The 4771-nt window shown below is 42.5% G+C and overlaps 1 long non-coding RNA gene across 1 annotated transcript; it reads left to right on the forward strand.

Annotated features, from left to right (window-relative positions):
• The first annotated feature begins 1379 nt into the window (after positions 1-1379).
• On the forward strand, positions 1380-3557 carry LOC139820817 (uncharacterized). Its single transcript, XR_011734118.1, has 5 exons — positions 1380-1906; positions 2004-2128; positions 2388-2511; positions 2770-2889; positions 3196-3557. It is a non-coding gene; the product is annotated as an uncharacterized lncRNA (long non-coding RNA).
• Positions 3558-4771: the final 1214 nt, after the last annotated feature.

Below are 4771 nucleotides of genomic sequence, written 5' to 3' on the forward strand. Positions count from 1 at the left end.
GTGTCTGCGGATCGACATCCACCACCCTGAGAGTGTTTAGGCGATTAGGTCGTCGCGTCGCGCGGGGTGCGTGTGTCTGCGGATCGACATCCACCACCCTGAGAGTGTTTAGGCGATTAGGTCGTCGCGTCGCGCGGGGTGCGTGTGTCTGCGGATCGACATCCACCACCCTGAGAGTGTTTAGGCGATTAGGTCGTCGCGTCGCGCGGGGTGAGTGTGTCTGCGGATCGACATCCACCACCCTGAGAGTGTTTAGGCGATTAGGTCGTCGCGTCGCGCGGGGTGCGTGTGTCTGCGGATCGACATCCACCACCCTGAGAGTGTTTAGGCGATTAGGTCGTCGCGTCGCGCGGGGTGCGTGTGTGTCTGCGGATCGACATCCACCACCCTGAGAGTGTTTAGGCGATTAGGTCGTCGCGTCGCGCGGGGTGCGTGTGTCTGCGGATCGACATCCACCACCCTGAGAGTGTTTAGGCGATTAGGTCGTCGCGTCGCGCGGGGTGAGTGTGTCTGCGGATCGACATCCACCACCCTGAGAGTGTTTAGGCGATTAGGTCGTCGCGTCGCGCGGGGTGCGTGTGTCTGCGGATCGACATCCACCACCCTGAGAGTGTTTAGGCGATTAGGTCGTCGCGTCGCGCGGGGTGCGTGTGTCTGCGGATCGACATCCACCACCCTGAGAGTGTTTAGGCGATTAGGTCGTCGCGTCGCGCGGGGTGCGTGTGTCTGCGGATCGACATCCACCACCCTGAGAGTGTTTAGGCGATTAGGTCGTCGCGTCGCGCGGGTGCGTGTGTCTGCGGATCGACATCCACCACCCTGAGAGTGTTTAGGCGATTAGGTCGTCGCGTCGCGCGGGGTGAGTGTGTCTGCGGATCGACATCCACCACCCTGAGAGTGTTTAGGCGATTAGGTCGTCGCGTCGCGCGGGGTGCGTGTGTCTGCGGATCGACATCCACCACCCTGAGAGTGTTTAGGCGATTAGGTCGTCGCGTCGCGCGGGGTGAGTGTGTCTGCGGATCGACATCCACCACCCTGAGAGTGTTTAGGCGATTAGGTCGTCGCGTCGCGCGGGGTGCGTGTGTCTGCGGATCGACATCCACCACCCTGAGAGTGTTTAGGCGATTAGGTCGTCGCGTCGCGCGGGGTGCGTGTGTCTGCGGATCGACATCCACCACCCTGAGAGTGTTTAGGCGATTAGGTCGTCGCGTCGCGCGGGGTGCGTGTGTCTGCGGATCGACATCCACCACCCTGAGAGTGTTTAGGCGATTAGGTCGTCGCGTCGCGCGGGGTGAGTGTGTCTGCGGATCGACATCCACCACCCTGAGAGTGTTTAGGCGATTAGGGTCGTCGTCGTCGCGCGGGGTGAGTGTGTCTGCGGATCGACATCCACCACCCTGAGAGTGTTTAGGCGATTAGGTCGTCGCGTCGCGCGGGGTGCGTGTGTCTGCGGATCGACACCCACCACCCTTAGAAAGTTAGGTCAGGGTTGCTCGTGGTGGTTTTAGTCGGTAGGCTATGGGCGCGCGATGCCACGCTGAGGGAGGCTCAGGGGATTTCGGTCCTCTGAAGCGCCCCTCGTAACGGTGGTACGCGTGCGCGTAGAATCCGACACTCCCCCTCCCTACACCAGGGCGGGGGAGTCTTTCGAAGATTTCCACCACGTAAAAAAAAAAAAAAAAAAAAGGTAGAGAATAATTTTTAATTCCTTTTAGCAATTACATTTCTATTAAGCGAGAGAAACATTTCGACTATATTGCAACAACGTCGTAAAATTAATGCAATATAGCCGAAATGGCTTCTTGATTTTGCTTTGCATTGCCAAGAGTCTCAATGTGGCTCGAGACCCCTATTTGACCCGAAGGTGGAGGTGGATTTTGCGGCCAGAGCAGCCTGAAAGAAAGTGGTGAGTGTAATTGATTTTTACGTACTATGTTACTTATGTCCAAAAATTTTATCTCTTCTGTTTTTACTTAATCGAATCGTTCATTTCAATATTTCAGAAAATAACGACGCTGAACGTGACATCGGAGCAGCGAGGGAATGCTGCGTAGCTGACATTCCGAGCAGCCTGAGAGGAGGAGGAGGCCTAGGATAGGCATCGGGCATCAACGTACCAACACTTCTGGTAAGTGTTACTTTTTATTTTTTCTAAAAATATTATAGAATTCCTTTTTTCGTTTATCCTTATTTAGTTTCTACATTATACCGTGTTTCGAAATATAAATTAGTAAAAAGGAATAATTTGAAAAATTTGATTCAAGTTGATTCTAACGTAGAGATCTTTTTTGGAGAAGTAATTTAAGAAAACATTAATCTGAATAATGAATAAGATGTTCGATGCGCGTGACAATTATTTAATCGATTCGATTATTTTTATGTTACAGAAAATATCCACGCTGGAAGGACCATCAGCTTCGCATCGAGGGAACACGATGGACATCTCGAGCAGCCTGAGAGGAGGTGGAGGCCTAGGAGAGGCATCGGGCATCGGCGTACTTAACACTTCTGGTAAGTGTTATTTTTTATTTTTTCTAAAGATATTATAGAATCTTTTTTTCGTTTGTTTTTATTTAGTTGCTACATTAAACCATGTTTTGGAATATAAATTAGTAAAAAAAAATAAATCGAAAAATTTGATTCAAGTTGATTCTAACGTAGAGACTTTTTTCGAAGATGTAATTTAGGAAAACATTAATCGTAATAACGAATAAGATGTTCGATGTGCGTGACAATTATTTAGTCGATTCGATTATTTTTATGTTACAGAAAATATTCACGCAGGAAGGAGTATCTTCGCATCGAGGAAACAGTAACTGACATCCCGAGCAGCCTGAGAGGAGGTGGAGGCCTAGGAGGAGGCATCAGGCACCGGCGGAGCAACAAGCGGTAAATATAATTTATTTATACATATACACATATTATATCTTATACTGATGGGTCATTTACTTTTTAACCGGATAGTTATTCAGAAAATAAAAGTTAGAGAAAAATAGTTTTATTTTAGAAATTCTATAGAAGCTTATGTTCAATGGATAGAGTATTCTTAAGAAATTACAAAATTATTTCATTAAATTTGCTTAATAAACAATAATATAAAATTTAGTGTTTATATAGTAATCATTTTTTGAAATATTGACTGTTTCTCTCTCTTGCACCCTGCTTTAATTCGGATTCTACATTTCTTTGTTACAGAATCATCGTAGCGACGTTGCAGAATAACTCCGCTGTTGTGCATCGGTCGGTGAGTGATGATTAAAATTTCATAATTAAGGTAACGAATTTATGACAATTATTACGTCAAATATATTGCAGTCAAGTTATCACAATAAATTATTACATATGTTACGTTTCACAGATTCGTTGTCTTAAAATGGAATGACTGGGTCAGATTAGGATTTAACATTTAATCTTGGATAAATCACATAAATTGATTTGTCGTACATTTTGTCATTGTAAATTCCATCCCAAATATCTTTCAGGATTAAGTGTTACATAAATTGGTGCAAGAATGCAATATATAATACGCTTAGAGATGCTTTTAGCTTGCATATATCACGATTGAAGATAAAAAGTACTTTGCACTATTTTAATCATTTATTGTTATGTATATACAATCTATTTAATATATTTTTTACGTAAGCCATTTAACAAAATTGTGTGTGTTCACGATCATTATTTAAAATTATTTGTTCCTATAAAGCACCAATTTTAGCCTAAGCTTTCACAGTCTATTCATATATGTATTGATAACTGGTTTTTATACTATAGTTAAAGCGATATGACGTGAGATCTGATAAATGATGTTTTGCAAAATAGATAATTTTTTGTAACAATTATTTTCAACTTGATTACTTAATTTCGCGTTAATATAAATACTTGATTTTTAAGTAGTAGTATAATTATCGTAATAAGATGTAACTATCAAAATTCAAATTGTTCGCTCGAGTGCATAAAGTGTTCACATTAGCTCAATATTGTGCAGGAACTTGATTATCTCTTTCGGATCTCACGTCATTAATTCTTTATTTCTCATCCTTTTGAGACTCGATATGCGAAACGATATCGAAAAAAATGGGTCTTAGATTTTTTCAGTTTGCGTTAGTCAATATTGTTATTCATTTTACATTTTGCATTTTTATTTATGTCCTGCATGCTTATATCAGATTTAAATTAAAGTTGCTATTATTCGTAAAATGTAGTCGAATTTATTCGGATTACATACGCGGTTGATTAAAATGGGTTTTTCTTAAATTAACAGCTCCTAACTAATTAAAATCTTTTTTGTTCTTAATCGAGAAAATGATCACTTGCGTAAATTATAGTTTATACGATATTAAGTAGATTTTGAACGCTAGTAATTTTAAAATTACTTAATTTAATTTTGTTACAAATGGCCCTTCGCGACGCGGTCGTGTTTCGCGCATCGTGAGAAAAAGCGTAAAATCATTACGCTCATCTGCCGTCTATGATTAGGCGGCAACGGAAGGTGTATTCCTTCTTCTTGTTTCTGGCTTTGCCAGAATGGATTTGGCCATGAAATGGTATGGTCAAACTGGTCAAAGGAGAGAAGATCTACACAAGGTAGGTTGGTGTTGAACACCACCAATTTAGTGTATAATGTGCATATATAGGGAGGGTAATATTTTTTACACATGGAAACGCGTAATCGGAGACGGGAAAGTGACGTCTCCAGCTTAATCTCAATTCTCAATTAATCGCGAACTTAAAATTTTTTAAACTCCCTTTAAAAATCTTTACTTCTTTAATT

This window comes from Temnothorax longispinosus, chromosome 10 (genome assembly GCF_030848805.1).
Source record: "Temnothorax longispinosus isolate EJ_2023e chromosome 10, Tlon_JGU_v1, whole genome shotgun sequence".
Taxonomy (NCBI): Eukaryota; Metazoa; Arthropoda; class Insecta; order Hymenoptera; family Formicidae; genus Temnothorax; species Temnothorax longispinosus.